The sequence below is a fragment of the Opisthocomus hoazin genome, chromosome 24 (genome assembly GCF_030867145.1).
Source record: "Opisthocomus hoazin isolate bOpiHoa1 chromosome 24, bOpiHoa1.hap1, whole genome shotgun sequence".
In the NCBI taxonomy this organism is placed as follows: domain Eukaryota; kingdom Metazoa; phylum Chordata; class Aves; order Opisthocomiformes; family Opisthocomidae; genus Opisthocomus; species Opisthocomus hoazin.
In genome coordinates this window covers 9,595,211-9,607,742 of record NC_134437.1, presented here as the reverse complement: position 1 = coordinate 9,607,742, position 12,532 = coordinate 9,595,211, and positions in this window count along the sequence as shown.

Here is a 12,532-nt window from a genome sequence, read left to right as displayed (position 1 = left end):
TCTGTGCGAGCACAGCCATGGGCAGATGAGGCTGAGCAACAGCTTTCCAGGCTAGCCCCTTCTGGCTGCCAGCTATCTGCAGACGTTCGCACTTTCGGAGCAGGGCTGCGAAAGGAGCCTGGCAGGGACACCACCATTCCCAGCATGCGTTTGAAGTTTCAAGTGGCAAGATAAGCAAGCAGCCCCATTCTCTGTGCCTCTGTGCGAGCACTGCCATGGGCAGATGAGGCTGAGCAACAGCTTTCCAGGCTAGCCCCTTCTGGCTGCCACCTATCTGCAGACGTTCGCACTTTCGGAGCAGGGCTGCGAAAGGAGCCTGGCTGGGACACCAACTTTCCCAGGCTACGTTTGAAGATTCAAGTGGCAAGACAAGCAAGCAGCCCCATTCTCTGTGCCTCTATGCGAACAGTGCCATGGGCAGATGAGGCTGAGCAACAGCTTTCCAGGCTAGCCCCTTCTGCCTGCCAGCTATATGCGGACGTTCGCACTTTCGGAGTAGGGCTGCGAAATGAGCCTGGCTGGGACACCAACTTTCCCAGCATGCGTTTGAAGTTTCAAGTGGCAAGATAAGCAAGCAGCCCCATTCTCTGTGCCTCTATGCGAACAGTGCCATGGGCAGATGAGGCTGAGCAACAGCTTTCCAGGCTAGCCCCTTCTGCCTGCCAGCTATCTGCAGACGTTCGCATTTCAAGAGCAGGGCTGAGAAAGGAGCCTAGCAGGTACACCATCTTTCCCAGGATACGTTTGAAGTTTGAGGTGGCAAGACAAGCAAGGAGCCCCATTCTCTGTGCCTCTGTGCGACCAGTGCCATGGGCAGATGAGGCTGAGCAACAGCTTTCCAGGCTAGCACCTTCTGGCTGCCAGCTATCTGCAGACGTTCACGTTTCAGGAGCAGGGCTGAGAAAGGAGCCTAGCAGGTACACCATCTTTCCCAGGCTACGTTTGAAGTTTGAGGTGGCAAGACAAGCAAGCAGCCCCATTCTCTGTGCCTCTGTGCGAGCACTGCCATGGGCAGATGAGGCTGAGCAACAGCTTTCCAGGCTCGCACCTTCTGCCTGCCAGCTATCTGCAGACGTTCGCACTTTATGAACAGGGCTCTGATAGGAGCCTGGCAGGGACACCACCATTCCCAGCACGCGTTTGAAGTATCAAGTGGCAAGATAAGCAAGCAGCCCCAGTCTCTGTGCCTCTGTGCAGGAACTGCCATGGGCAGATGAGGCTGAGCAACAGCTTTCCAGGCTAGCCCCTTCTGCCTGCCAGCTATCTGCAGACGTTCGCATTTCAAGAGCAGGGCTGCGAAAGGAGCCTAGCAGGTACACCATCTTTCCCAGGCTACGTTTGAAGTTTGAGGTGGCAAGACAAGCAAGCAGCCCCATTCTCTGTGCCTCTGTGCGAGCAGTGCCATGGGCAGATGAGGCTGAGCAACAGCTTTCCAGTCTAGCCCCTTCTGCCTGCCAGCTATCTGCAGACGTTCGCACTTTCGGAGCAGGGCTGCGAAAGGAGCCTGGGAGGGACAACCCACATTCCCCACATGCGTTTGAAGTTACAAGTGGCAAGATAAGCAAGCAGCCCCATTCTCTGTGCCTCTATGCGAACAGTGCCATGGGCAGATGAGGCTGAGCAACAGCTTTCCAGGTTAGCCCCTTCTGGCTGCCAGCTATCTGCAGACGTTCGCATTTCAAGAGCAGGGCTGCGAAAGGAGCCTGGCAGGTACACCATCTTTCCCAGGCTACGTTTGAAGTTTGAGGTGGCAAGACAAGCAAGCAGCCCCATTCTCTGTGCCTCTGTGCGAGCAGTGCCATGGGCAGATGAGGCTGAGCAAAGGTTTCCAGGCTAGCCCCTTCTGCCTGCCAGCTATCTGCAGACGTTCGCACTTTCGGAGCAGGGCTGCGAAAGGAGCCTGGCTGGGACACCAACTTTCCCAGGCTACGTTTGAAGTTTGAGGTGGCAAGACAAGCAAGCAGCCCCATTCTCTGTGCCTCTGTGAGAGCACTGCCATGGGCAGATGAGGCTGAGCAACAGCTTTCCAGGCTAGCCCCTTCTGGCTGCCAGCTATCTGCAGACGTTCGCATTTCAAGAGCAGGGCTGCGAAAGGAGCCTAGCAGGTACACCATCTTTCCCAGGCTACGTTTGAAGTTTGAGGTGGCGAGACAAGCAAGCAGCCCCATTCTCTGTGCCTCTATGCGAGCAGTGCCATGGGCAGATGAGGCTGAGCAACAGCTTTCCAGGCTAGCCCCTTCTGGCTGCCAGCTATCTGCAGATGTTCGCACTTTCGGAGCAGGGCTGCGAAAGGAGCATAGCAGGTACACCATCTTTCCCAGGCTACGTTTGAAGTTTGAGGTGGCAAGACAAGCAAGCAGCCCCATTCTCTGTGCCTCTGTGCGAGCAGTGCCATGGGCAGATGAGGCTGAGCAAAGCTTTCCAGGCTAGCCCCTTCTGCCTGCCAGCTATCTGCAGACGTTCGCACTTTCGGAACAGGGCTGTGATAGGAGCCTGGCAGGGACACCACCATTCCCCACATGCGTTTGAAGTTACAAGTGGCATGATAAGCAAGCAGCCCCATTCTCTGTGCCTCTATGCGAACAGTGCCATGGGCAGATGAGGCTGAGCAACAGCTTTCCAGCCTAGCCCCTTCTGGCTGCCACCTATCTGCAGACGTTCGCATTTCAAGAGCAGGGCTGCGAAAGGAGCCTGGCAGGTACACCATCTTTCCCAGGCTACGTTTGAAGTTTGAGGTGGCAAGACAAGCAAGCAGCCCCATTCTCTGTGCCTCTGTGCGAGCAGTGCCATGGGCAGATGAGGCTGAGCAACAGCTTTCCAGGCTAGCACGTTCTGGCTGCCAGCTATCTGCAGACGTTCGCACTCTCGGAGCAGGGCTGCGAAAGGAGCCTGGCAGGGACACCACCATTCCCAGCATGCGTTTGAAGTTTCAAGTGGCAAGATAAGCAAGCAGCCCCATTCTCTGTGCCTCTGTGCGAGCACTGCCATGGGCAGATGAGGCTGAGCAACAGCTTTCCAGGCTAGCCCCTTCTGGCTGCCACCTATCTGCAGACGTTCGCACTTTCAGAGCAGGGCTGCGAAAGGAGCCTGGCTGGGACACCAACTTTCCCAGGCTACGTTTGAAGATTCAAGTGGCAAGACAAGCAAGCAGCCCCATTCTCTGTGCCTCTATGCGAACAGTGCCATGGGCAGATGAGGCTGAGCAACAGCTTTCCAGGCTAGCCCCTTCTGCCTGCCAGCTATATGCGGACGTTCGCACTTTCGGAGTAGGGCTGCGAAATGAGCCTGGCTGGGACACCAACTTTCCCAGCATGCGTTTGAAGTTTCAAGTGGCAAGATAAGCAAGCAGCCCCATTCTCTGTGCCTCTATGCGAACAGTGCCATGGGCAGATGAGGCTGAGCAACAGCTTTCCAGGCTAGCCCCTTCTGCCTGCCAGCTATCTGCAGACGTTCGCATTTCAAGAGCAGGGCTGAGAAAGGAGCCTAGCAGGTACACCATCTTTCCCAGGATACGTTTGAAGTTTGAGGTGGCAAGACAAGCAAGGAGCCCCATTCTCTGTGCCTCTGTGCGACCAGTGCCATGGGCAGATGAGGCTGAGCAACAGCTTTCCAGGCTAGCACCTTCTGGCTGCCAGCTATCTGCAGACGTTCACGTTTCAGGAGCAGGGCTGAGAAAGGAGCCTAGCAGGTACACCATCTTTCCCAGGCTACGTTTGAAGTTTGAGGTGGCAAGACAAGCAAGCAGCCCCATTCTCTGTGCCTCTGTGCGAGCACTGCCATGGGCAGATGAGGCTGAGCAACAGCTTTCCAGGCTCGCACCTTCTGCCTGCCAGCTATCTGCAGACGTTCGCACTTTATGAACAGGGCTCTGATAGGAGCCTGGCAGGGACACCACCATTCCCAGCACGCGTTTGAAGTATCAAGTGGCAAGATAAGCAAGCAGCCCCAGTCTCTGTGCCTCTGTGCAGGAACTGCCATGGGCAGATGAGGCTGAGCAACAGCTTTCCAGGCTAGCCCCTTCTGCCTGCCAGCTATCTGCAGACGTTCGCATTTCAAGAGCAGGGCTGCGAAAGGAGCCTAGCAGGTACACCATCTTTCCCAGGCTACGTTTGAAGTTTGAGGTGGCAAGACAAGCAAGCAGCCCCATTCTCTGTGCCTCTGTGCGAGCAGTGCCATGGGCAGATGAGGCTGAGCAACAGCTTTCCAGTCTAGCCCCTTCTGCCTGCCAGCTATCTGCAGACGTTCGCACTTTCGGAGCAGGGCTGCGAAAGGAGCCTGGGAGGGACAACCCACATTCCCCACATGCGTTTGAAGTTACAAGTGGCAAGATAAGCAAGCAGCCCCATTCTCTGTGCCTCTATGCGAACAGTGCCATGGGCAGATGAGGCTGAGCAACAGCTTTCCAGGCTAGCCCCTTCTGGCTGCCAGCTATCTGCAGACGTTCGCACTTTCAAGAGCAGGGCTGCGAAAGGAGCCTGGCAGGTACACCATCTTTCCCAGGCTACGTTTGAAGTTTGAGGTGGCAAGACAAGCAAGCAGCCCCATTCTCTGTGCCTCTGTGCGAGCAGTGCCATGGGCAGATGAGGCTGAGCAAAGCTTTCCAGGCTAGCCCCTTCTGCCTGCCAGCTATCTGCAGACGTTCGCACTTTCGGAACAGGGCTGTGATAGGAGCCTGGCAGGGACACCACCATTCCCCACATGCGTTCGAAGTTACAAGTGGCATGATAAGCAAGCAGCCCCATTCTCTGTGCCTCTATGCGAACAGTGCCATGGGCAGATGAGGCTGAGCAACAGCTTTCCAGGCTAGCCCCTTCTGGCTGCCAGCTATCTGCAGACGTTCGCATTTCAAGAGCAGGGCTGCGAAAGGAGCCTAGCAGGTACACCATCTTTCCCAGGCTACGTTTGAAGTTTGAGGTGGCAAGACAAGCAAGCAGCCCCATTCTCTGTGCCTCTGTGCGAGCAGTGCCATGGGCAGATGAGGCTGAGCAACAGCTTTCCAGGCTAGCACCTTCTGGCTGCCAGCTATCTGCAGACGTTCGCACTTTCGGAGCAGGGCTGCGAAAGGAGCCTGGATGGGACACCAACTTTCCCAGGCTACGTTTGAAGTTTGAGGTGGCAAGACAAGCAAGCAACCCCATTCTCTGTGCCTCTGTGAGAGCACTGCCATGGGCAGATGAGGCTGAGCAACAGCTTTCCAGGCTAGCCCCTTCTGCCTGCCAGCTATCTGCAAACGTTCGCATTTCAAGAGGAGGGCTGCGAAAGGAGCCTAGCAGGTACACCATCTTTCCCAGGCTACGTTTGAAGTTTGAGGTGGCGAGACAAGCAAGCAGCCCCATTCTCTGTGCCTCTATGCGAGCAGTGCCATGGGCAGATGAGGCTGAGCAACAGCTTTCCAGGCTAGCCCCTTCTGCCTGCCAGCTATCTGCAGATGTTCGCACTTTCGGAGCAGGGCTGTGAAAGGAGCCTGGCAGGGACACCACCATTCCCCACATGCGTTTGAAGTTTTAAGTGGCAAGATAAGCAAGCAGCCCCATTCTCTGTGCCTCTATGCGAACAGTGCCATGGGCAGATGAGGCTGAGCAACAGCTTTCCAGGCTAGCCCCTTCTGCCTGCCACCTATCTGCAGACGTTCGCACTTTCGGAGCAGGGCTGCGAAAGGAGCCTGGCAGGGACACCACCATTCCCAGCATGCGTTTGAAGATTCAAGTGGCAAGATAAGCAAGCAGCCCCATTCTCTGTGCCTCTATGCGAACAGTGCCATGGGCAGATGAGGCTGAGCAACAGCTTTCCAGGCTAGCCTCTTCTGGCTGCCAGCTATCTGCAGACGTTCGCATTTCAAGAGCAGGGCTGCGAAAGGAGCATGGCAGGTACACCATCTTTCCCAGGCTACGCTTGACGTTTGAGGTGGCAAGACAAGCAAGGAGCCCCATTCTCTGTGCCTCTGTGCGAACAGTGCCATGGGCAGATGAGGCTGAGCAACAGCTTTCCAGGCGAGCACCTTCTGGCTGCCAGCTATCTGCAGACGTTCGCACTTTCGGAGTAGGGCTGCGAAAGGAGCCTGGCTGTGACACCACCATTCACAGCATGCGTTTGAAGTTTGAGGTGGGAAGACAAGCAAGCAGCCCCATTCTCTGTGCCTCTATGCGAACAGTGCCATGGGCAGATGAGGCTGAGCAACAGCTTTCCAGGCTAGCACCTTCTGGATGCCAGCTATCTGCAGACGATCGCACTTTCGGAGCAGGGCTGCCAAAGGAGCCTGGCAGGGACACCACCATTCCCAGCATGCGTTTGAAGTTTCAAGTGGCAAGATAAGCAAGCAGCCCCATTCTCTGTGCCTCTGTGCGAGCAGTGCCATGGGCAGATGAGGCTGAGCAACAGCTTTCCAGGCTAGCCCCTTCTGCCTGCCAGCTGTCTGCAGACGTTCGCACTTTCGGAGCAGGGCTGCGAAAGGAGCCTGGCAGGGACAACCCACATTCCCGACATGCGTTTGAAGTTTCAAGTGGCAAGATAAGCAAGCAGCCCCATTCTCTGTGCCTCTATGCGAACAGTGCCATGGGCAGATGAGGCTGAGCAACAGCTTTCCAGGCTAGCCCCTTCTGCCTGCCAGCTATCTGCAGACGTTCGCATTTCAAGAGCAGGGCTGCGAAAGGAGCCTAGCAGGTACACCATCTTTCCCAGGCTACGTTTGAAGTTTGAGGTAGCAAGACAAGCAAGGAGCCCCATTCTCTGTGCCTCTGTGCGAGCAGTGCCATGGGCAGATGAGGCTGAGCAACAGCTTTCCAGGCTAGCCCCTTCTGGCTGCCACCTATCTGCAGACGTTCGCATTTCAAGAGCAGGGCTGCGAAAGGAGCCTGGCAGGTACACCATCTTTCCCAGGCTACGTTTGAAGTTTGAGGTAGCAAGACAAGCAAGGAGCCCCATTCTCTGTGCCTCTGTGCGAGCAGTGCCATGGGCAGATGAGGCTGAGCAACAGCTTTCCAGGCTAGCCCCTTCTGGCTGCCATCTATCTGCAGATGTTCGCACTTTCGGAGCAGGGCTGCGAAAGGAGCCTGGCTGGGACACCAACTTTCCCAGGCTACGTTTGAAGTTTGAGGTGGCAAGACAAGCAAGCAGCCCCATTCTCTGTGCCTCTGTGCGAGCACTGCCATGGGCAGATGAGGCTGAGCAAAGCTTTCCAGGCTAGCCCCTTCTGGCTGCCAGCTATCTGCAGACGTTCGCACTTTCTGAACAGGGCTGCGAAAGGAGCCTGGCTGGGACACCTACTTTCCCAGGCTACGTTTGAAGTTTCAAGTGCCAAGACAAGCAAGCAGCCCCATTCTCTGTGCCTCTATGCGAACAGTGCCATGGGCAGATGAGGCTGAGCAACAGCTTTCCAGGCTAGCCCCTTCTGGCTGCCAGCTATCTGCCGACGTTCGCGTTTCAAGAGCAGGGCTGCCAAAGGAGCCTAGCAGGTACACCATCTTTCCCAGGCTACGTTTGAAGTTTGAGGTGGCAAGACAAGCAAGCAGCCTCATTCTCTGTGCCTCTGTGCGAGCAGTGCCATGGGCAGATGAGGCTGAGCAACAGCTTTCCAGGCTAGCCCCTTCTGCCTGCCAGCTATCTGCAGACGATCGCACTTTCGGAGAAGGGCTGCGAAAGGAGCCTGGCAGGGACACCACCATTCCCAGCATGCGTTTGAAGTTTCAAGTGGCAAGATAAGCAAGCAGCCCCATTCTCTGTGCCTCTATGCGAACAGTGCCATGGGCAGATGAGGCTGAGCAACAGCTTTCCAGGCTAGCCCCTTCTGCCTGCCAGCTGTCTGCCGACGTTCGCGTTTCAAGAGCAGGGCTGCGAAAGGAGCCTAGCAGGTACACCATCTTTCCCAGGCTACGTTTGAAGTTTGAGGTGGCAAGACAAGCAAGCAGCCCCATTCTCTGTGCCTCTGTGCGAGCAGTGCCATGGGCAGATGAGGCTGAGCAACAGCTTTCCAGGCTAGCCCCTTCTGCCTGCCAGCTATCTGTAGACGATCGCACTTTCGGAGCAGGGCTGCCAAAGGAGCCTGGCAGGGACACCACCATTCCCAGCATGCGTTTGAAGTTTCAAGTGGCAAGATAAGCAAGCAGCCCCATTCTCTGTGCCTCTGTGCGAACAGTGCCATGGGCAGATGAGGCTGAGCAACAGCTTTCCAGGCGAGCACCTTCTGGCTGCCAGCTATCTGCAGACGTTCGCACTTTCGGAGTAGGGCTGCGAAAGGAGCCTGGCTGTGACACCACCATTCACAGCATGCGTTTGAAGTTTGAGGTGGGAAGACAAGCAAGCAGCCCCATTCTCTGTGCCTCTATGCGAACAGTGCCATGGGCAGATGAGGCTGAGCAACAGCTTTCCAGGCTAGCACCTTCTGGATGCCAGCTATCTGCAGACGATCGCACTTTCGGAGCAGGGCTGCCAAAGGAGCCTGGCAGGGACACCACCATTCCCAGCATGCGTTTGAAGTTTCAAGTGGCAAGATAAGCAAGCAGCCCCATTCTCTGTGCCTCTGTGCGAGCAGTGCCATGGGCAGATGAGGCTGAGCAACAGCTTTCCAGGCTAGCCCCTTCTGCCTGCCAGCTGTCTGCAGACGTTCGCACTTTCGGAGCAGGGCTGCGAAAGGAGCCTGGCAGGGACAACCCACATTCCCGACATGCGTTTGAAGTTTCAAGTGGCAAGATAAGCAAGCAGCCCCATTCTCTGTGCCTCTATGCGAACAGTGCCATGGGCAGATGAGGCTGAGCAACAGCTTTCCAGGCTAGCCCCTTCTGCCTGCCAGCTATCTGCAGACGTTCGCATTTCAAGAGCAGGGCTGCGAAAGGAGCCTAGCAGGTACACCATCTTTCCCAGGCTACGTTTGAAGTTTGAGGTAGCAAGACAAGCAAGGAGCCCCATTCTCTGTGCCTCTGTGCGAGCAGTGCCATGGGCAGATGAGGCTGAGCAACAGCTTTCCAGGCTAGCCCCTTCTGGCTGCCACCTATCTGCAGACGTTCGCATTTCAAGAGCAGGGCTGCGAAAGGAGCCTGGCAGGTACACCATCTTTCCCAGGCTACGTTTGAAGTTTGAGGTAGCAAGACAAGCAAGGAGCCCCATTCTCTGTGCCTCTGTGCGAGCAGTGCCATGGGCAGATGAGGCTGAGCAACAGCTTTCCAGGCTAGCCCCTTCTGGCTGCCATCTATCTGCAGATGTTCGCACTTTCGGAGCAGGGCTGCGAAAGGAGCCTGGCTGGGACACCAACTTTCCCAGGCTACGTTTGAAGTTTGAGGTGGCAAGACAAGCAAGCAGCCCCATTCTCTGTGCCTCTGTGCGAGCACTGCCATGGGCAGATGAGGCTGAGCAAAGCTTTCCAGGCTAGCCCCTTCTGGCTGCCAGCTATCTGCAGACGTTCGCACTTTCTGAACAGGGCTGCGAAAGGAGCCTGGCTGGGACACCTACTTTCCCAGGCTACGTTTGAAGTTTCAAGTGCCAAGACAAGCAAGCAGCCCCATTCTCTGTGCCTCTATGCGAACAGTGCCATGGGCAGATGAGGCTGAGCAACAGCTTTCCAGGCTAGCCCCTTCTGGCTGCCAGCTATCTGCCGACGTTCGCGTTTCAAGAGCAGGGCTGCCAAAGGAGCCTAGCAGGTACACCATCTTTCCCAGGCTACGTTTGAAGTTTGAGGTGGCAAGACAAGCAAGCAGCCTCATTCTCTGTGCCTCTGTGCGAGCAGTGCCATGGGCAGATGAGGCTGAGCAACAGCTTTCCAGGCTAGCCCCTTCTGCCTGCCAGCTATCTGCAGACGATCGCACTTTCGGAGAAGGGCTGCGAAAGGAGCCTGGCAGGGACACCACCATTCCCAGCATGCGTTTGAAGTTTCAAGTGGCAAGATAAGCAAGCAGCCCCATTCTCTGTGCCTCTATGCGAACAGTGCCATGGGCAGATGAGGCTGAGCAACAGCTTTCCAGGCTAGCCCCTTCTGCCTGCCAGCTGTCTGCCGACGTTCGCGTTTCAAGAGCAGGGCTGCGAAAGGAGCCTAGCAGGTACACCATCTTTCCCAGGCTACGTTTGAAGTTTGAGGTGGCAAGACAAGCAAGCAGCCCCATTCTCTGTGCCTCTGTGCGAGCAGTGCCATGGGCAGATGAGGCTGAGCAACAGCTTTCCAGGCTAGCCCCTTCTGCCTGCCAGCTATCTGTAGACGATCGCACTTTCGGAGCAGGGCTGCCAAAGGAGCCTGGCAGGGACACCACCATTCCCAGCATGCGTTTGAAGTTTCAAGTGGCAAGATAAGCAAGCAGCCCCATTCTCTGTGCCTCTGTGCGAGCACTGCCATGGGCAGATGAGGCTGAGCAACAGCTTTCCAGGCTAGCCCCTTCTGCCTGCCACCTATCTGCAGACGTTCGCACTTTCGGAGCAGGGCTGCGAAAGGAGCCTGGCAGGGACAACCCACATTCCCGACATGTGTTTGAAGTTTCAAGTGGCAAGATAAGCAAGCAGCCCCATTCTCTGTGCCTCTATGCGAACAGTGCCATGGGCAGATGAGGCTGAGCAACAGCTTTCCAGGCTAGCCCCTTCTGGCTGCCAGATATCTGCAGACGTTCGCATTTCAAGAGCAGGGCTGCGAAAGGAGCCTAGCAGGTACACCATCTTTCCCAGGCTACGTTTGAAGTTTGAGGTAGCAAGACAAGCAAGGAGCCCCATTTTCTGTGCCTCTGTGCGAGCAGTGCCATGGGCAGATGAGGCTGAGCAACAGCTTTCCAGGCTAGCCCCTTCTGGCTGCCACCTATCTGCAGACGTTCGCATTTCAAGAGCAGGGCTGCGAAAGGAGCCTGGCAGGTAAACCATCTTTCCCAGGCTACGTTTGAAGTTTGAGGTAGCAAGACAAGCAAGGAGCCCCATTCTCTGGGCCTCTGTGCGAGCACTGCCATGGGCAGATGAGGCTGAGCAACAGCTTTCCAGGCTAGCACCTTCTGGCTGCCAGCTATCTGCAGACGTTCGCACTTTCGGAGCAGGGCTGCGAAAGGAGCCTGGCTGGGACACCAACTTTCCCAGGATACGTTTGAAGTTTGAGGTGGCAAGACAAGCAAGCAGCCCCATTCTCTGTGCCTCTGTGCGAGCACAGCCATGGGCAGATGAGGCTGAGCAACAGCTTTCCAGGCTAGCCCCTTCCGGCTGCCAGCTATCTGCAGACGTTCGCACTTTCGGAGCAGGGCTGCGAAAGGAGACTGGCTGGGACACCACCATTCCCAGCATGCGTTTGAAGTTTCAAGTGGCAAGATAAGCAAGCAGCCCCATTCTCTGTGCCTCTGTGCGAGCACTGCCATGGGCAGATGAGGCTGAGCAACAGCTTTCCAGGCTAGCCCCTTCTGGCTGCCACCTATCTGCAGACGTTCGCACTTTCGGAGTAGGGCTGCGAAAGGAGCCTGGCTGGGACACCAACTTTCCCAGGCTACGTTTGAAGTTTCAAGTGACAAGATAAGCAAGCAGCCCCATTCTCTGTGCCTCTATGCGAACAGTGCCATGGGCAGATGAGGCTGAGAAACAGCTTTCCAGGCTAGCACCTTCTGGCTGCCAGCTATCTGCAGACGTTCGCATTTCAAGAGCAGGGCTGCGAAAGGAGCCTGGCAGGGACAACCCACATTAGCCACATGCGTTTGAAGTTTCAAGTGGCAAGATAAGCAAGCAGCCCCATTCTCTGTGCCTCTATGCGAACAGTGCCATGGGCAGATGAGGCTGAGCAACAGCTTTCCAGGCTAGCCCCTTCTGGCTGCCAGCTATCTGCAGACGTTCGCTTTTCAAGAGCAGGGCTGCGAAAGGAGCCTAGCAGGTACACCATCTTTCCCAGGCTACGTTTGAAGTTTGAGGTGGCAAGACAAGCAAGGAGCCCCATTCTCTGTGCCTCTGTGCGAGCAGTGCCATGGGCAGATGAGGCTGAGCAACAGCTTTCCAGGCTAGCACCTTCTGGCTGCCAGCTATCTGCAGACGTTCGCACTTTCGGAGCAGGGCTGCGAAAGGAGCCTGGCTGGGACACCAACTTTCCCAGGCTACGTTTGAAGTTTGAGGTGGCAAGACAAGCAAGCAGCTCCAGTCTCTGCGCCTCTGTGCGAGAACTGCCATGGGCAGATGAGGCTGAGCAACAGCTTTCCAGGCTAGCCCCTTCTGCCTGCCAGCTATCTGCAGACGTTCGCATTTGAAGAGCAGGGCTGCGAAAGGAGCCTAGCAGGTACACCAACTTTCCCAGGCTACGTTTGAAGTTTGAGGTGGCAAGACAAGCAAGCAGCCCCATTCTCTGTGCCTCTGTGCGAGCACTGCCATGGGCAGATGAGGCTGAGCAACAGCTTTCCAGGCTAGCCCCTTCTTGCTGCCAGCTATCTGCAGACGTTCGCACTTTCGGAGCAGGGCTGTGATAGGAGCCTGGCAGGGACACCACCATTCCCAGCATGCGTTTGAAGTTTCAAGTGGCAAGATAAGCAAGCAGCCCCATTCTCTGTGCCTCTGTGCGAGCACTGCCATGGGCAGATGAGGCTGAGCAACAGCTTTCCAGGCTAGC